At 38.6% G+C, this 21,002-nt stretch overlaps 1 protein-coding gene and 3 pseudogenes across 1 annotated transcript in view; 1 reads left to right on the top strand and 3 right to left on the bottom strand.

The window, feature by feature from the left end:
• Window positions 1-21,002, top strand: part of ADIPOR2 (adiponectin receptor 2) — an 82,294-nt gene that overhangs the window by 12,011 nt on the left and 49,281 nt on the right. The gene's annotated exons all lie outside the window — the stretch shown is intronic.
• Window positions 409-4,144, bottom strand: LOC150012476 (interleukin enhancer-binding factor 3 pseudogene; annotated as a pseudogene).
• LOC150012475 (alpha-1,2-mannosyltransferase ALG9 pseudogene) lies at window positions 4,721-6,377 on the bottom strand (annotated as a pseudogene).
• Window positions 12,501-13,026, bottom strand: LOC150012474 (ferritin heavy chain pseudogene; annotated as a pseudogene).

Raw genomic sequence — 21,002 nt, 5'->3', positions numbered from 1 at the left:
AAATCTTCACTTATAAAACTGAAATACTAAAGCATTAAAATACAGAAAGCTCATTTAACTCACTTCACAAAAGTATTAACAGATGAGGTATCCCTTCTGTAACTATTTAAAGCCAAACTGAGTTAACACTAACATCAATTGTAAATACAGGGATACTGAACTGTAAGAACTCAGAACTCTATTCAGACAAAGTTGTAATGGCAACTAATAAACCTCTGAAGATTTGGAATTCCAAACACAGTTAAATATGGGTCACAGAACAGTTCACAGAGTGACCAGCTGCGCCTCACAACATGGTAGGTCAAGAGGACCTAGACGGGCTGCAGACATGTTAACTGTGGTGCATAAAACTGAATCTTACAGCGAGGAGGATAAGTGCAGAAGCTACAAATCTTCATCCTCAGGGCTTTATTTGTACTGGTAGTTCATGCTGTGGTTTGTGTTTCTGCCGTAGCCTCCCTGTGGTGACTATTAGGAAGCTGGGAGGGCTGCTGTAATTCTGGCCAGACCCCGGGGAGTTGTAGTTGACTATGACGATTAGCCTCCTCCTTTGTGTTGATAGGAGGAGTGCCCCCAGAACCTCCTCTGTAGCCCCCAGGTGAACCTGGGTTGTAGGTGACCTACCTGAACTGTAGCTGTTACTGCTGCTTTGGCCTCCGCTACCTCTGTAGTTGAATTTGCTCTCCTGGCTGTAGTTGAAGTTGCCCCTACCCCTGGGGGAGCAGTAGTAGTTGCCTTGGCCATGACTATAGCCTTTTTATTTTCCTGTCGGGGGCCATAGTTGCTCTGGTGGCTCTGGTTGTAGGACTGCTGCTGGCCTGGGTAGGACTGGTAGCCTGAGCCACAGGAGGGCATCTGCTGGCCCTCATGTGGCTGCTTCCTATTCCTGGCATGTTTCAGGGGCACTGGGAAGGTTGTAGCTGTCGCCTTGGTAGTAGGAGCTGTAGCTGGAGGAGCTACCACCACTCCTGCTGCCGCCACTGTCAGCATTCCCAGAATGCCCTCCATTGCTGTAGAACTGACTGTAGCTGGCTGTTGGCTGAGTTGCCTTTGTACTCATAGCTGCCATACGCAGTGCCAGCATTCATGTAGCCTCCATGGGTGGCACCACCAAATCCTCTTCGTTGACCACGAATGTTCCCTTCTCTTCCCTACCCTCAAAGATTTGAGGGTGGGGGTACTTCATTGTTCATGGGGCCTCCCATACCAAAGCCAGGGTTATGCGACTTAGCAGCAAATTTTGGGCCACCTCTGACAGGCACAGGTGCTCTCTTCTTCTTACTGGCTTCAAGGGCGTGAGGGGCATCAGGGAACAGCTTCTCTAGTGCTACCTTTTTGTACCTTGAAACTTCTGTTCATCTCTAGTGACCTCCCTGACAGAGTACTTGCGGCTGCCACCAGTCTCTGAGATGAGCTCTTTCTTGAGGCCACGCCTCTTCTCATTAAGCTTCATGATAGAATTCTCTTCATGCTTGGTAAGGATCAGCCACTGCTTGGCAGTGGGATCTGAGGTGGAGGCAGCACTTGAAGCAGCTTCTACCAAAGTGGAGGGGCCACCAAAGCTGGCATGGCCTCTGTACCCTCAGCTGAGTCCTGCCCCTTACTGGAGTCTCTGCCTTTGGCACCTGTAGGCAGGCCCATGTCCTGTAACACCTTAACAGCTACATGCAGCCTGGCAGTCTTTTTGGATGGTTCAGAGACCTTGAATGGGCTGCCGTCTAGTGTACTTCTACAGACATGGTGAAGATTGGGGGGGTGGGGTGGGACTGGCCCCACCTGGGTAACCAGTTTATACTGCAGCCTGAGCTTCAGCTGGGTGAGCCTCATCAGGGCGTGCATGGTCTGGCGAGGCTCTAACTTCTCTTTCTTCTGACTCTTCTTTTTGCTGGGAGACTTTTCTTCTTCATCCTCCTCCATTGGGTGTTTCATTGATGTAATGGTATAGGTGGTTCTGGGGAGGGGGATTTGAACCATGTAGTTCACTGTTTTTTTTTTTTTTATTTTTTCATTTTACAACATTTTATTTCCTCGTTTCTCTGCCAACCCCATCTAAATGAAGAAAAACTGATAAGAGTAGTATTCCATGAAAAACCTCTTGGATACTGTTTTTAAAAGATTTATTTATTGATTGATTGATTGATTGATTGATTGAGAGAGGAAGAGCGGGAGAAAGAGAGGGAGAGAAATGTCAGTGTGTGGTTGCCTCTTATGTGCCACCACCTGGGGACTTGGCCTGCAACCCAGGCATGTGCTCTGGCTGGGAATTGAACCAGCAACTTTTTTTTGCAGGGTGATGCTCACTGGGCCACACATCAGGGCCTCACTAGGCTTTCCATGTGATTTACTTAAAAGTTGGCCTTGGGAAAAAAATGTAGTGTAAACGATACAAAGTGTTGGCTGGCTTTATATCTTTAAAAAATAAACTGCTATTTGATTTGAAATGTGTCTTTGTGCTTATAGCAGTTAAAGTTTTATGAACAGAAGGCTTGAGAATGACTGTCTTAAAAATCTAGATGTTCCTTCTCAGTTATCAACTGTATAATTAAAATTCTTTTTAAATTAATTTGAGAGAGAAAGAAAAACGTGAATTTGTTCCTCTTATTTATATATTCATTGACTGATTCTTCTTTGCATGTGCCCTGACTGGGGATCAAACCTGCAACCTTGGCGTATTGGGGCGATGCTCTAATCAGCTAAACTACACGGCAAGGGCAACTGTACCATATTTTAAAAAGAGCTATATCAGTAACATAGGTTGGGAAGTTTTCCCATTTTTTTCAGTTATTTATATTTTTCAGTTATCAGTTTTGTTTTATTGACATTTTTCTACTCTAAGTGTTCTGAATGAGAAGAATTCCAATTTTGATCATTTTAATTGCTTCTGGTGTGTAAGAAGGCTTCATGTTCTCCATTTCTTTATTGTTTCTTAATATTTTCAACACTGTTGTAAACTACAAGGTGCCATCACCTATTTGAGAATGGCTCATGCATGGTTCAGTCAAACATAGAGGGTTGTGGATAAGAACATTGACTTGGGTGTTAGGCAGACTGGATTGATTAGATAGATTAGTTTGATACATACTTATTAACATAGTTAACTCAGGCATGTTATTTACATAACTTCTCTGGGTGTTTTGTCATTTCCAAAATGGAGGAAATAATCTCTCTCCCAGGATTGTTATAAGGATTAAAGAGATAATCCATGGGAAATGTTCTTTGCAGATAATAAGCACTCAGTGCACATTAGGTGTTTTCTCCTTCTCCTCTTCCTCCTCCTCCTCATCATCATCCAGCAAAATTTTTGAGCTTGTGGATAGATATCTTGATTCTAAAGAAGGCTTTCTGACCCAAAGAAGTTTTCACAGGTCAGGAGGGGGAAGACAGCGCTTTTTTTTTTTTTTTTTAAATAAATATTTTATGGATTAGGTATTCCAAATGAGTCCAAAACTGCTTTTACAAATAGATGCTGAGATTTTGAGAGATGACACCCCAGTTTAGAATACTTTGAATGTCAGTAGATAGGTTTCCTGAGTCAGTAAACTTTCATTTTTTAAGATTTGTTTTTAAGAAAAAAATTGACCTGAAGATTTAAGTCTAATGAAGGAAAATGTTACCTTAAGTGATAAAGACTTGCTGTATTTGAATAAACAAGTGAAAATGATCCATTCATTGTATATTATAGGAAAATAGTCAAAGTTTTCAATAGAGCTTTGTTTAGAGAGGTATTATGACCTATTTTAAAAATATTTTTCTATTTTCAAAATATTATTCCTAGGCTATATTTTTTATTGGGGCTTCTGCACATGATTTTGCAGTGTTTTAAAAGATTTTATTTATTTACTTTTAGAGAGGGGAAGGGAGGGAGAAACATCAGTGTGTGAGCGATACATCAACTGGTGCCTCTCACACACCCCTGACTGGGGACTTGGCCTGCAACCCAGGCTTGTGCCTTGCCCGGGAATTGAACTGTCAACCTTGTAGTTCATGGGCTGGCACTCAATCCACTCACTGTACCATACCAGCCAGGGCTGATTTTGCAGTTTTGAAATGATAAGTACCAGCTAGATTGTGGGCAAGGTTCAGTGAGGACATCCTTCAGATATGTCAAAGGTGCTGTAATTTGGGCACTGGACCTCTTACTCATCCTTGGCTCCCTTGGCGAATACCTTTATACAAGACTGGCTCTTGGTATTTAAATTGAGTATGCAGATGATGTTTTATAGAGCTGTACACTTGAAACTTGTATGGTTTTATTAACCAATGTCACCCCAATAAATTCAATTAAAAAATCACATATTTGATATTTTATCTTTTATTTCCTGTTTTGAATAGATAATACATCACATGGTACAAAATTCCAAAGACACAAAAATGTATATAATAAAATATCTCCCACTCCTGCCCGTAGCCATCTCTGCTCTCCCTTATTTTTCTCCTTTTATAAGAGTGATAGCATACTATATAATGTGGGCAAAGATTTATGGATCCAACACATCAGAAGTAGTCTGAATGTTTAATATTAGATAAACAGTTTAATAAGTTACAGTGGAAGTGTAAAGTAGAAGTATGTAATTATTGAAATATTTACAAAGGTGTTAATAATTGGAGTGTGTGTGTGATGGCCATTATTATAAATGTTACAAGCGATGACTTCCTGGAGGGAGTCCTGTCAGTAGAATCTAGAAAAGGATGTGTGTCCTTTGGGGCCACAGGTGTGTTGCTAACCTTCACTTTTCTTCCTGATCTGTTTTGCTTTCTGGAGTTCGAGGATGGTGTAGTTGTATACACTGTATACTGATCTGACAGGAAGGGGACATAAAAGTACCCACAGCAGCTTTGAAGATCTAGAAGCATCAAGGAATGGTTTATAGGCCAAGCTGATCCATTCTTCTCTATTTGATGAATATTTTGATCCTGGGTGTTTCTCTCATGGTGTCCAAATCCACTGAATAATGGTATTTACTGATGTCAGTATATCTGGATGGTTCCTCTAGGTTCTGGTCATTCATGTCAGTAGGAACAATTCAGATGTCCAGTGGTCCATCTACTAAAGGTTTTGGTAACTGGCCCCTGAACTCTGATGGAATGAACTGAAGCTGACAATTATTGGGCAGAAGGAAGCTGCTAGGAAATCGATACCACTCCTTTCCTACACAGACATTCACAGGTTGGCCTCCTGGGACGGTGTGGATGGTTGGGTCTGTAGCAATTCAGTAAAATTCTGGGTACAAATCAATGGGCCCATGATACCCTCTGAACAGTGACAGAGTGAGAAAAGGATGAGTCCAAATAGGAAGAGTGTTCCTAACACCACCTAATTTGAGGGTACAGTATAATGCTCCAGGTGGTATCACTGAAACATGAGTGGTAACACTTCTGAAGTGCAGGAAGGGCCACAGCACCGCGGAGACATAGGAGTGGATATACAGGAAAAAGAAATGTCTCTTCTTTGTGAGGCTGAAGAAAAGTATAAACCAAATATACACATTGGAGCCAGTAAGCCAATATGGGTAGCCTGGATTGTGAATATAAAATCTTTTCAGTAGATGTTCCATAAGAGAAGTCAGTGGTAAGACCAGGAGAGCCAAAGCAACGACAACATTGGAATTCAGAAATCCATTAATTAAATAGAAATGTTAGGGTTCTGTACTGTAAAGATCAGGCCATGTGGAGTACAGACTTTATATACAAAACAATGTTGAGTGATGCAGTCACCAACTTCCCATAATAGTAGCTGTCGACGGCCACCACAGGCAGCAGGAATTCTGACAGGTACTATAATAGAACCATTAATAATGAAAAGAAAGGAGTGTTAAGAACCTGAGGAGGTCAGGGAAATTTATTTCTGCTCCTGAACTTATTCTTGAAGTATGAGTAGTAATTCCTTATTTATTTGGTAAATATTTACTGAGTACACCTATGTGCTAGTTGCTATTTTAGGTGCTGGGAATATAGGAATAGAGAAGACAGGTTCCTTGGCTGGTGTGACTCAGTGGATTGAGTGCCTGCCTGTGAACTGAAAGGTCACCAGTTTGGTTTCCAGTCAGGGCACATGCGTGGGTTGTGGGCCGGGTCCCCAGCTGGGAACGTGCAAGAGGCCACAAGTCGATGTTTCTCTCACACGTCGATGTTTCTACCCCTCTTTTTCTCCCTCCCTTTCTCTCTCTCAAATAAAAATAAAACCTTTATAAACAGAAATTTAAGATGTCATGACGTTGTTGACTTTTTAAAAATACTTGTTTGTCATTAGTATTTGTTGTGATCAGAGACTTCAGAGTCTTCAGATGTGACTATCATTATTTGAACTGTAAGGTGCTTGATGTTTGGGTAGGCTTTCTCACTAGTGATCCTGTTCTACCATCAACCTCACGGGGCATGATTTCAGTTAATTTTTGGTGCTTTGTCTCTATTAGCTTACTTAGTCCTCACAATCACGTTTGAAGTGGAGATTGTTATTAACTCCTAAAACTTAAGTTACCATCTACTGTCACCTTTGAGGTTGTTAAAAATTAAGGCATTGCCCTGGTTGGTGTGGCTCAGTGGGCTGAGTGCTAGCCTGGGAACTGAAAGGTCACGGATTGGATTCCCAGTCAGGGCACATGCCTGGGTTGCAGGCCAGGTCCCTGGTTTGCAGGGTGCTAGAGGCAGCTGATTGATGTTTTTCTCCCTCTCTCTCACTCCTGTCCCCTCTCTCTAGAAATGAATTAAAAAAAAAAAAAAAGCATTGTCTTAAAATTCTAAGGGCTAGTGGTATCATGTTTCTTTGTATTGGTTGGTATACAGTGAGTGGGAGTATAGTAGTAGTTTTAAGTCTAGTGGCATCACTTTGTTGTTCTATAATTAGATTATTATTCACTGGCAGAGGGATAGGCTGCAAAATATATCCCATGGTTTTGTTGGCTTCCTCTAAGGTGAAAGTAGCCAATTTCTAGGTGACTTGAAAATTGTTTACTGAAATTATTTGAGTGTAGCCTGTTGTTCCACACTGAAGTTTGCATTTGAAGTTGGTATATGATTAATGCAATTTCTATTAACAAGTTCATGCTTTTCCTTGAATGGAAACCTGAGTGGTGCAAAATGTTCTACACGATGGGGTTGGTATATTGAGTCCCTCATTACTTCTTCTTTCAGACTTCACTGTGAAGTAAAAATATAGTGGATGCAAATCACAACTAATAATGGAATGAGATTCTTTTTAGGAATGGAATATGTAGTTTATATCAGTAATGGGACCAGCAAAGCTATCAAAATGACCCCCGCCTCCCCTTTTTTTTTGTTTTGGAGTATTAGCTACTTTTTTTTTTTTTTAATCATTATCAGAAGAAGTACTAGATGTGTTATCCTGACTGGCTTAAGTCTTTAGAGAACCTTGCTGTCAAGATTCTTACCACATTTTAAATGGCAAGGAAAGGGGTAGTGTCTTTCAACGATAACACTTAAAAAACTATGGTGATGGGGAGAGGAGTCCTCTGGGTACTAGAATGTTGTTTCTTGCTGGTTAAACAGCATTTAATATTTTGAGAACTTTGGATACTTTTTGTGCTGTTCTGAGTGTATTTTTTACATCAATAAAAAGTTTACCAGACAAAAGAGGCAGTATTGTACTAGAGTATATTTTACTGATATGTAGCCTTCATTTGTCTTCACAGTTCTTAAAACTTTAATTTGGTATCTTTTTTCTTTATTTTATCAGCTGTGAACTCCATGGGATTTAAATTGAGCGTATTTTTTTGAAATACATTTCTATCCCCCTTAATTCACCAATTTTTAATGTTATTGACTTTTAAAAATTATTTTATTTTCATTTATTCCCCAAAGAAGTTAATGAAGTGAGCTTTACTTTGCTAATAATAATAATCTATTACTAAAATTATTGAAGTAGCACCAGGAGTGAGACTGACTAGATTCAAATTCTAGCTCTCCAGAGTTGACTATTTGGTGTTAGTTACTCAAATTGTGTCTTGCTTTATTTTCTCAACTATAAAATGGGGATTCTGATAATACCCATTTCATAAGGTTTTAAATGAGGTAATTCTTGTACATTATTTAAAAGACATAGTGCCTGACATATAGTAAGCACTAAGTATGTTACAACCACTGATACTATTTTTTCTGACAATAAAGTGCACATATCATGAAGTTTACAATTTTGACCCTATTTTTTTTTATTTAATTTATTAGGGTGACACTGGTTAATAAAATTCTAGGCTTCAGGTGTACAATTCTGTAACACATCATCTGTATATTTTATTGTGTGTTCACCACCCCAAGTCAAGTCTCCTTTCATTGCATTTACTCCCCCATATCCTTTTCTGCCTCCCCTAATTTTGACCATTTTTAAGTTTACAATTTCAATAGCATTAAGTACATTCACAATGTTGTATAACCATCACCAGTATTCATGCTAAAACTTTTCTATCACATAAAATAAAAACTAACCTTTAGCAATAACTCCCCATTACTCCTTCTTTCCAGCTCTGATAACCTCTGTTCTAACTGTTGTGGCACGAATCTGAACTTAACCTCTTTTATAGCTGAATAATATTCCATTGTATGTTTATACCACATTTTGTTTATCCCTTCATCTGTCCATGGACACTTGTGTTGTTTCCACATTTTGGCTGTTGGGAATATTAGTGCACAAGTATCCGAGTCCTTGCTTTCAATTATTTTGGGGATATACCTAGGAGTGAAATTGCTGAGTTTTGGTAATTCTTTGTTTAACTTTTTGAGGAACCTATTATTGTTTTAATCATCATCATTGCCATTGTTTGGTGAGATGTACATATTAATGAACTTTTTTTTGGAAATTATTTTTAGCACCTAGGTGCTGTTATCATTGTGCTATGCATGTTTTATTGGTAAATTATGTGCATGATCTTCTTGCATTGAAATTTTTGGTGTGGAATATTATTTATAATGCTGTGAAGCCGGACTTGTATGTTTTTCTTTAATTAAACTTTTCATTTTGAGCTAATTGTAGTTTTATAGGGAGTTCTAAAATATAACAGAGAGATCCCCCATATACCTTGCCTAGTTTCTCCCAGTGGTAAAATTTTGCAAAACTATATATAATACAACGTTGATGTTGACATTGATATAGTCAAGATACAGAACAATTCTATCACCCTAGTGATTTTTCTTGCTTCCCTGTTAATAGTCATACCCGCTTTCTTCTCCCATATCTTTTTAAATTCCTGATTACCATTAATCTGTTCTCCATTTCTATATTTTTTATTGTTTTAAGACTATTATATAATCACGGACTACTAGAGTATATAACACTTTTTGGAATGGAATACAGCATGAAAGTTTTGGAGCCCCCCAACCCCCATTTAAAAATTGTAAAGTACACATAACATAAAGTTTACTGTGTTAAACATTTTTAAGTATACAGTTATATTGTACATTCATGTTGTTGTGCCACCATCACCACCATTCATCTACAAACCCTTTCATCTTGCAAAGTGCAAACTATTCATTAAACTCCCTCATTCCCTTTTCCTGCCAGCCTATGGCAATCACCATTCTATATTATGTCTCTTAAGATTTTGACAACTTTAAGTAACATATGAGTGGAATTATATAGTTTTTTGTTTGTTTGTTTGTTTTGGTGTGATTGGTTTATTTCACTTAGCATATTGTCCTTGAAGTTCATCCAGGTTGCAGTTTATGTCAGAATTTCCTTCCTTTTTGAGGCAGAATAATATTGTATGTATAGACCGTATTTGGTTTAACTATTCATTGATAGCACTTGGGTTGCTTCCATATTTTAGCTATTGTGAATAGTGCTGTTATAAACATGAGTATGTAAATGTTTCTCATGACTCTGCTTTCAGTTTTCTTGAGTGTATACTCAGAATTGTTGGATCATATAGTAATTCTATTTTTAATTTTTTTGAGGAGCCACTGTACTGTTTCCACAGCTTTGCCTACTCTTAACAATGAGGGCAACACAAAAATTAAGGTTACACAATAGGTGAAGTAATACACTATACTAATCTACTGGCAAGAGACCAGTGTAACTGACTAAATATGATATAAATAATTTTAATTCCTTTTCTTCCCCCCCTTAGAGAATGGGACATTTGTTCATCTATTCAGGAAACTTTTTTTGAATGTCTACTGTTTATCTGTTATAATTTGGGTTTCAGCAGTGAACAAAACAGAAGTCCTTGCCCTCATGGAAGATACAAACCATTGGTTTTTAAAAAATACCTTTCCTGGAATAGAGGTAGGGGGAGGTGTCAAACAATTAAGCTAGCAATTTGTTCAGATAGAGAAAATTGACTTTGAGGTACCATTTAAATAGCCTTGATGCTTTTAAGAAACATGATAAGTTTACCTTATGCAGTAGTTGACCCTTCGTATCCACAAGTATCCATAGTCCACATCACCTTGTTGCTGATGTGTACTATGTAGTTAGGACTACAATAGTTGTGTCTGTACAGACTTTTTACTTTTTGGTATTATTTCGTAAACAATACAATATAAGAACTGTTGACATTAGTTTAGGTACTATTAGTAATCTATGGGTGATTGAAAGTATTTGGAAGGATATGTGTAGGTTATATGCAAATACTATGCCGTTTTATATAAGGGACTTGAGCATCCTTGAATATTAGTATCTGCAGGGGTCCTGGAACCATCCCACTTAGATACCTAGGGATGACTAGGGATGACTGCATTATTTGAAGCAGAAGTGAAGTCTTAAGGAGTGGGAATTTTAAATTTCTCGTTAGGAAGGCAGTCTGGTGTTAGTATGCTTGACTTGGAGTCAAGATATCTATTTACTAGTTACTATAAGGCCTCCTTGTCTAAATCCTGATCTTAGAGGTAAAGTTTTCAGTTTTTTACTGTTCTATGATGTTAAGTGCAGGCTTGTCATATATCACTTTATTGTGTTGGGGTACATTTTTTTCTAGACCCAATTTGTTGAGAATTTTTATCATGAAACAGTGTTGAACTTTGTCAGATGCCTTTTCTGCATCTATTGAGATGGTCTTATGTTAATGGGAATGATAATCACATCGATTCAGTTAATGTGGTACATCACGTTTGTTGATTTGCACATGTTGAACCATCCTTGCATCCATAACTGCGACTGATCATGGGATATGGTCCCTTTAATGTACCATTGAATTAAGTTTGCTAAAAGTGACTTGTTCAGGATTTTTGCATCTATGTTCATTAGGGATATTAGCCCATAATTCTTTCTTTTCTGTAGTGCCCTTGTATGGCTTTGGTATCAGGATAATGCTGGTTTTGTAAAATGGTTTTAGAAGTGTTTCTTCCTCTTTGATTTTTTGGGGAGAGTTTGAGAAGAATTGGCATTAATTCTTTTTTGAATGTTTGGTAGAATTTAGCAGTAAAGCCATTTGATTGTGGGATTTTTTTTTGGTTTTGGAGGTGTTTGATTACTGTTTCAATCTCCTGTTGGTTTGTTTATATTTTCTATTTCTTCATGATTTAATCTTGGTATGGTGTATGATTCTGGGAATTTATCCATTTCTTTTAGGTTATCCAATTTGTTGGTGGGTAATTGTTCATAGGAATCTTGTATGACCCTTTTTATTTCTGTGGTATCAGTTGTTGCTGCTTTCACGGTTTGCTCTTCATCTTTGAAAGTTTGCTTATAATGTGTGTTGGTGTGCGTCTCCGAATTCATCTAACGTTTTTTGAGCTTCTTATGTGTTTATATTTAGGTCTTTAATTAAAGTTGATAAGTTTTTAGCCTATTACTTTACATATTTTCTTTGCCGCTTTTTTTCTTTTCCTTTTGGAATCCTTATGATGCATTTTTTTAAAAGAAATTATTTTTAAATTACAGTTGACATTCAATATTATTTTATATTATTTCCAGGTGTCCCTATGATGCATATTTTAGTTCACTGAATGGTGTTCCATTGATCCCTTAGGCAGTGTTTGCCTTTTTCCAATCTTTTTCCTGTTTCTCAGCCTCAGTAATTTCCATTGCCCTGTCCTTAAGTTCACCAGTTCTTTATTCCCCTGCTGAGATCTTTTTTTAAATCCTACTAGTGAATTTTTCATTTCAGTTATTGTACGTCGCATCTCCAGAATTTCTTCTTGGTTTCTTTTAATGTTTAAGGTTTTCTATCTTTTTACTGATATTTCCATTTTGTTCACACATTGTTTTCTTGGCTTCCTCCACATCCACATCTTCCCTTAGTTATTTCATCATCTTTAAGACAGTTGTTTTAAATAAAGTTTTTGACTAACACAGATGCCATTCAGTGCTTTTCACAACAGTTTCTGTTGACGTTTTTTTGCCTTTAAATGGGCCATATTTCCTGTTTCTTTTTTGGGGGGGTGGGTACCAAATTACTTTATTTGAAGGAGTGGTAGAAATGAAAAGAATATAAGTGGATGAATTGGTACAAGTTAAGATAACTCCAACATACATGTACTACTTTGGTGACCAGGGAAGTCACCCTGGTGGCTATGGGAAGTCAGACTAAGGCTTAGTTCTCTTCATTGTCTCACAGGGTGTGTTTGTCAAAAAGATACTCTGCCATGCCAGTGTCAGGGGCCCCCAGCCTGCGCAAATTGGTTATGTTGTCACCCTATTCTTGGATGGATTTCACTTGCTCATTCAGGTAGTGAGTCTCAATGAAGTCATACAATAAGGGTCACTTTTGTCAGTGGCCGGTTTGTGCAAGTCCAGTAGTGACTGATTCATGCTTTTCTCCAAGTGTAACGCACACTCCATTTCGTTCAGCCCTTTCTCCCACTCATCACCGTCTGGTTTCTTGGTATTCTGAAGGAAGATTCTACCACCTCGTTATTCTGCAGCTTCGTCAGTTTCTCAGCATGTACCCTCTTATGAGATTGGTGAAGAAAATATTTGGCAAAATTCTTCAAAGCACATCATTGTGGTCAAAGTAGTAAGAGATGGATAGTTAAATGTAGGAAGTGTAGTGCTTCAGGTTGATCTGGCGGATGATAGTTGCTTCTGAATCCTGGTGGTAGTTCTGGCACCACCTGTGAGGTAGACACGGTGGTCATGATGGGCTGCTGAGGAGAGGTGGCTGTGTGGTGCTGGAGTGGTGACAGGGGGCTTAGGGCAGTACAAGGGCACTGTGAGGAGGTGGTGGAAGGCTGGATTTGGGTGGTGGCTGGGATAGGGGTCGAGCGCTGGGTTCTGTCTAGACACTGTTGAGGCAGAAAACCACAGCGACTCTTGGCGAAGACTGTTGGGCCACATTTTTCTGTTTCTTTGTATGTCTTGTGATTTTTTACAAAGAGTTTATTTTTAGAGAGGGGAAAGGGAGAGAGAAAGAGAGGGAGAGATATCAATGTGAGAGAGAAGCACTGACCGCTTGCACATGCCCTGACTGGGACCAAACCTGCAACCCAGGCATGTGCTCTGACTGGGAATCAAACTGGAGACCTTTTTACTTCACAAGATGATGTCCAGCCAACTGAGCCACACCGGTCAGGGCTTGCGATGTGTTTTGAACACTGGACATTTGAATATAATACTGTGGTAACTCTGGAAATCAGATTCTCTCCCTCCCCCAGGATTGGTGGTGGTGGTGGTTTTGATTATTGTTAGTTCTTTTATTGCATGCTCTCTCTGTCCTGAGGTATAAACTTAATGTCTTCTTACATCTTTTGGGAGCCTCTCTTTGGGCCTGCACTGTCACTGTATTCTTTTAAGAGTTTATTTATTTTCCAAGTGAGGGGTTGGTGGGGGGAGAGAAAAACACCTATGTGTGAGGGAAACATTGATTGGTTGCCTCTCACATGCCCCCAACTGGGGGCCTGGCCTGCAACCCAGGCATGTGCCCTGAGTGGGAATCGAACTGTTGACCCTTTAGTTCATAGGCCAGCACTCAGTCCACTGAGCCACACCAGCCAGGGCTGCACTGTCCCTTTTTGATTTTACCCATATATGTCGTTGCTTTGAATGTTCTAGTCTTTAATGTCTGACTCCTAAAAGGGGGGAAAAAGAGTGTCTACCCATTAAAGTTTTTGGAAGTCACCTCAGCTGGATGGGGAGAATTTTGCAACAGTGGGGGGAAGTATAACAATAATGGCTGCCTTGATTGTCTGTACCTCTGGGATCAGAAGAAGCAGCCACAACATAGATCCCCATTATTTGGAGGACAGGGTTGTTTTAACTGCCCTAGGTCCTGCAAACTGTCCAAATGGCTCCAGGAAAGGTGGTACCACTGTTTGCCTGGCTGGAGGTGGGGAGTGGATGCTGCTACTATGCTAAGAGCTGAAATGGACCAGATTTAACAGTTTAGGGTCCCCATCACTCCCTGGAAGTTGCAAGCTTTCAACAGACTCCACAGAGTTCCAAAATTGTTGCATTCAGGCAGATTCCTAAGGCATTCTATCTGCCATCTTCCCAGAATTCTCTAGTATTTTTAAGACAGGTCTGCCAGTAACAAATTGATTCATTCATATTCTCTCCCCTCCCCCAATTTTAGAAAGTATTAGAGAGTATTTCACCATTTTTGAAAGATAGCTTTTCTGGATATAAGATGTTTGGTTGACAGTTTTTTTTCCTTTGAGTATATTATCTGACTGCATCATTGTTTCTGCTCAGAAGTCAGCTGTTAACCCTCCTGGGTTCCCTTGAAAATAATTTTCTATTTTCAGGATTTTTCTTATGGTGTTTCGCTCTTAGCATTTTTAATATGAGGTGTCTGTGCCTTTTGTTTTATTTTTTTTTAAGATTTTATTTATTTATTTTTAGAGAGGGGAAGAAAGAGGGAGAGAAACATCAGTGTTAGAGAGAAACTTTGATTGGTTGCCTCTCTCATGCACCCCAATTGGGGACCAAACATGCAACCCAGACATGTGCCCTGACTGGGAATTAAGCCAGAGAATGGCCTTTGACTTTGCTGAACGATGCCCAGCCAGTCGAGCCACACTGGTCAGGGCAGAATGTCTTTGCTTTTTTCCCCTCATTGAAATTTATTGAATTTCCTGGATGTGTAGTTTATTGTTTTGAATAAAATTTCAAAGTTTTCTGTCATTATTTCTTTGAATATTTTTTTCTACTCTTTTCTCCCCTTTTGGTGCTTCCCTTATGTTGGTGTCCTTAATGGTTCTTGCATACCTCTGAAGTTCTCATCATTTTAGTCCATCCTTTTCTCTGTCTTCTGGCTTACATAATCTCTCATTAGTCTTTCTCCAAGTTTGCATATTCTTTCTTCTGCTGTTACGTTGAGCCCTTCTTATGATTTTAAGATTGTTGTTATACTTTTCTACCCCGTTACTTTTCAATTGGTTCTTTTATCTAATTGCTCTCTTGATTGATAATTCTCTGTCTGATGTGACATTGTTATCGTACCTCCCTTCATTTCTTTAATTATGGTTTCCTTTATTTGTGAACATGTTTGTAATAGCCACTTAAAAATTGTTTTCTGGTAAGTCCAACATCCCTTGTCTCTTACAAGTGTTTTATGTTGCCTTTTTATTTTTTCCCACACTGAGTTACAAATTTTTTCTTGTGATGAGAACTTTTAAGGTTTATTCTCTTAGCTTTTATTTATTCTGGGCTACTACCAGCTGTTTTATTCCATTATACTCAAATATACAATACAGTATTATTAACTGTAGTTATCATGCTCTACATTACATCCTTAGGACTTATTTATTTTATAACTGAAAGTTTGTACCTTTTGACTACCTTTATTTCCCATTTTTATTTTTCCCCAGTGTATTGGTATACTTTCCTGTTTCTTTGCATGCCTCCTAATATTTTGTTGGACGATTTAGATAATATATTGTAGTAATTGCAGATACTGGCCCCCGGGGCTTCTCCAGGGCTTGTTATTATTTGTTTGCTCATTTATTTAATGAATGACTGGATTGTTTTAGTAAAGTCTGTCCAGAATTCAGTTTCTGATATTGTCCCTTAGGAAGGTATTGTTTTAGTTTTGCCTGTACTCATGGTGCCATGTTTTTGGTTGGGCTATCTTGGTCTTTTCCTGACTATACCCAGCTGTTAAACTCCAGTAATTGCCAGCTGATTGCTATATTGGTTTTCAAGAACGCCCTAGGCCATAGATTGTTTTGTAGACAAATACCATGAAATTCTGGCTACTTCTAAGGAATAGTTTATTTTTATTTTTAAAATATTTATTTTTAGAGAGAGGAGGAGGGAGGGAGAAGGAGCGGGAGAGAAACATCAATGTGTGGTTGTCTCTGGTGCACCCCCAACAGGCCACCTGGCTTGCACCCCAGGCATGTGCCTTGACTGGGAATCGAACCAGTGACCCTTTGGTTTGCAGGCTGGTGCTCAATCCACCGAGCCACACCAGCCAGCACGAAGTAATAGTTTCTGATGTTAGTGTTTAGGATTTGTTCTGACACCAGTAAGGGTCCTACCAGCTGTCTTATTCTCTAGTACTCTTCTGCAAACTAACCTGCCTAAAGTTTAGCTTGTATCATGGTTCTCCTCCCAATTGTTTTTGACCACAATATCCACTGTTCTTTAAAATGCCTTTTACTGAGCTTCTTCACCCTGCTTTGCAAATAACGTTAGGTCCTCTGGGAAGAGATTAGGTGCTACTGTGCCCACCTTCTTCCCCCAGGCAAAAATCTCTGAATTATGACCCCAGAGATGTGAGAATGGGGACACTGACTAGCTTCTTTGAGTGACAGCCCCACTCTAGGAGGTGAGTGCTTGGTGGAGCAGTGGGCAATGGCCTCAGGTCCTCTCTGTTTGCTTCTCCTGGTATAGAACGACCAGCTCGTGGGCTGGATCAACACCCTGCAATTCTTAGCATGCAGTGACCAAAGGAGTTCCTCAGTTCCACAGGTGGGGCTGTTGGGAAAAAAGGAGCTTATGCTTCTAAATTGTGCTTATTTGGGATTCAGTGTCAGCAACAGGTGGCTGAGGCAGATTGAAAAATGCTGATATACACTTTTTATAGGGAAGAAACCCCTCTGGGTACTGGGGTCAGAGAGCACTGTATTTTTGGCTGCAAGGGTTTGGTGTGTCTCTGCCTCTTGGAGTTGGGAGGTGTCTGTGTAGGAGGAAGAGAGACATCTCTGTTCATTCTTGAGTGTTTATTTGTTGTTCGCCCTTAAGACTGTTTCCAGAGGCTTTTAATAATTTTAAAAAATTGTTTTTATCAGTTTCACCAGGGTCAGGTCATTGATGCTGCACACACTGTCATGGCAGAAGTCATTTTCCTGCTGTTACTGTTTTTTATTTTAACTGTTCTAATTAGGTTTGTAAGTGATTCTTCATTGTGGTTTTAATTTGGATTTCCCTGATGGCTAATGATGTTGAACGTTTTTTGTTTTGTGTGTGTGATTATTAGCTATCTGTGTGTGCCCTTTGGTGAAATGTATGTTCATGTCATTTGTCTGTTTTCTAGTTGAATTACTAGAAAGTTTTCTTACTACAGTAGTCCCTCTCTATATCGCGGTTCACTTATCGTGGCCTCACTGTATCGCGGGATTTTAAAAAATATTGTATTTAATTACTTATCGCAGGTATGTTATTAAAGTTATGTAGGTTTATTAAGAGTTTAGAATATGTTTAAGAACATAAGTAGTGTTTATAGAAGTGTAGAAAAGGTTAATAAGGGACTGGGAATGGTTTATAAGTGTGTGGGGAGGGTTTATAAAGCTTTAAATATATATATAAATACTAAATAAATGTAAGGTTCCTACTTCGCAGATTTTCACCTTTTGCGGGGGGTCTAGAACTTAATACCCGCGATAAGTGAGGGAATACTGTATTGAATTTTGAGAGTTCTTTATATAGTTTAGATAATAGCCTTTTGTTGGATATGTGATTTACAAACACTTTCAGTCTGCAACTTGTCTTTTCAACTTCTTAGTGTTTCACAGTAAAGCTAATTTTGATGAGGTCCAATTTATCATTTTTTCCCTATCATGCTTTTGATGTCACGTCTCAGTACTCTTTGGATAGCTGTAGATCCTGAAGATTTTCTCCTGTGTTTTTAATAAAAGTTTTATAGTTTTGCATTTTATATTTAAGTCGTGATCCATTAAAATTTTTTTTATTCATTGATTTAAGAGAGAGAGAGAAACATATATTTGTTGTTCCACTTATTTATGCCTTCATTGATTGTTTCTTGTATGTGCCCTGACCGGGGATCAAACTGCAACCTTGGTGTATTGGGATGGCGCTCTAACCAACTGAGGGTACCCTACCAGGGCCATGTCCATTTTGAGTTAATTTCATATAGGGTGTGAGGTTTATTTAGGTAGAGGTCTTCCTCCTTCTTCCCTCCTGCCCTCCTCGCCCCCAAGGGATTGTTTCCACTTCATTATTTGTTTTAGTTATTCTGGCCGCTGCCTTATACACTTTAGAATAAGCTTGTATTTATCTACAAAAATCCTTGCAGGATCTTGATAGGAATTGCATTAAACCTATAGAATTTGGGAAGAATTGACATCTTTACTATTTCAATCCATGAATATGAAGTGTTGCTGCTTTTAGACCTTTGATTTCTTTCATTAGCATTTGTAATTTTCAGTAAACAGATCCTATATGTATTTTAAGTGTATACGTAAGTATTTAAATTTATTTGAAGTAATTGTAAATTGCATTGTTTTACATTTCAGTTTCCACATGTTAATTGTTAGAGTATAGAAATGTGATTTATATATGAATGTTCATGTTTTATCTGTTGGCGTTGTCGAACTCAATTTAGTCCTAGGAGTTTCTGTAGATTTTCAGTAGCGTTTTAAGGTTTGTTTTGAAGCATTTTATTTTTTTTCTATTGTGTGTATTAATTTCTTACATAGTAACCAAATATTGTGGGCTTTAGAATGAAAGCTGTTGATATCTATATATTAAATGTATACCCAGTCACTGATGAGTTTTCTTATGGTGATGTGTTTTTCAGTTGATTCTTTTGGGTTTATAGCTAAAGTGTGATATAATGTGTAAATAGTTATATTATAATTTTCATTCTTTTCTCTCTTGTTTTACTGTCTAAATCTCCAGGACAGACTTTAATAATGGTGATAAAGGACACTCTTACTTTCCAACATTACCTTAGAGTTTCGGTTTCAAGATATTGCATCCTAGTAGGAATTCATTTTATAATTAGAGAGAATGGTAATGAACTAAAATGTATAGTCAATTACAGTTCTCTTCAGTGTTCTCCTGTTGGGCTATTTTGTTAAGTCTTTGGGAACCTGAAGGCTCAAAATATTTTTTTTCTTTCAACAATTCTATTGTTGAAACACTAAAATATGTTGGTACGCCCTTCCTATTTTAAATATGTAAAATGGTGAATATAATTAAATATTTTTTATTGGAGACTTTACCTTATTTTATTCACTCTTTTACTATATTAGTAAATTTAGAGAACGTTGTCGATAGGACTATGTTTTGATCTCAGGCCATTCCTGGGAATTGTTTTTTTTTTAAAGTATATTTTATTGATTATGCTATTATAGTTGTCCCAGTTTCTTTCCCTTTGCTCCACTCCACCCAGTAACCCCCTTCCCTCCAGCAGTCCCACCCCCCCTTAGTTCATGTCCATGGGTCGTGCATATAAGTTCTTTGGCTCTACCCTTTCCTATATTATTCTTAACTTCCCCCTGTCTATTCTGTACCAACCAATTATGCTTCTTAATCCCTGCTCCATTTCCCCATTTCTCCCCCTTCCCCCTTCCAGCTGATAACCCTCCAAATGATCCCCATACCTATGATCCTGTTCCTATTCTGGTTTGCTTAGTTGGATTTTGTTTTTATTTTTTATATTCAGTTGTTGATAGTTGTGAGTTTGTTGTCATTTTAGTGTTCATAGTTTTGATCTTTTTCTTAAATAAGTCCCTTTAATATTTTATATAATATTGGTTTGGAGGTGATGTACTCCTTTAGCTTTACCTTGTCTAGCTTTACTTTATCTGCCCTTTCATTTTAAATAATAGTATTGCTGGATAGAGGAATCTTGGTGGTAGGCCCTTGCTTTTCATCACTTTCAATACTTCTTGCCAGCCCCTTCCTGCCTGCAAAGTTTCTTTTGAGAAATCAGCTTATAGTCTTATAGGCACCCCTTTGTAGGTAACTCTCTTCTCTTGATGCTTTTAAGATTCTCTCTTTATCTTGAACCTTTGGCATTTTAATTATGATGTGACTTGGTGTGGTCCTCTTTGGGTCCACCTTGTTTAGGACTCTCTGTGCTTCATGGACTTATATGTCTATTTCCTTCACCAGATTAGGAAAGTTTTCCTTCATTATTTTTTCACATAAGTTTTCAATTTCTTGCTATTCCTCTTCTTCTTCTGGCACCCCTATGATTTGGATGTTGGCATGTTTAAAGTTGTCCCAGAGGTTCCTAAGCCTCTCCTCATTTTTTTCAGTTCTTGTTTCTTCATTGTGTACTGATTGACTATTTATTTCTTCCTTTTGTTCCAAACCATTGATTTGAACCACAGCTTCCTTCCCTTCACCATTGGTTTCTTGTGGATTTTCCTTTGTTTCACTTAGTTTAGCTTTCACTTCTTCCCTTAGACGTTTGTTGTACTTAATCTTGTCTGTCAAGTCTGTGAGCATTGTTATCACTAGTATTTTGAACTCTGTATCTGTTAGGTTGGCTATCTCCTTGTCCTTTAGTTCTCCCACTGGAACCTTGATCTGCTCCCTCTTTTGGGTCATACTTTTCTGTCTCCTCATCTTGATCGCTCTTTTTCCTTAACTTGACCACCTCTTGAGTTTGCCTGTGTCTTAGGTAGAGCTGTTGCTCCTGTTATGTTGTAAGGGATGGAGCCTTAGATATTGGTTAGTGCGGGATGACCGGTTTCACCATGTTGTGGTTCTGTATGTGGGGGAGGGAACTGAGAGGAACTGAGAGGGAACAATGCTGCTTGCTCAGCACTTGCCCCTTTTTCAGGCACTTCTCCCACTTCCTGTATGGGACTGATGCCTCTCTAGCTGTTGTCCTGGTTGTGGTTCGCAGAGTGATTGAATTTGCAGATGTTCTACAACTGTGGGGGCCCTTTAAACAAGCGGACTCTGTTCAGAGACT

Source organism: Furipterus horrens, unplaced genomic scaffold, assembly GCF_987537825.1.
Source record: "Furipterus horrens unplaced genomic scaffold, mFurHor1.1.pri manual_scaffold_4, whole genome shotgun sequence".
Taxonomy (NCBI): Eukaryota; Metazoa; Chordata; class Mammalia; order Chiroptera; family Furipteridae; genus Furipterus; species Furipterus horrens.
Note: the sequence above shows the minus strand (reverse complement) of the source record. Positions and strands in the feature narration are given on the sequence as shown.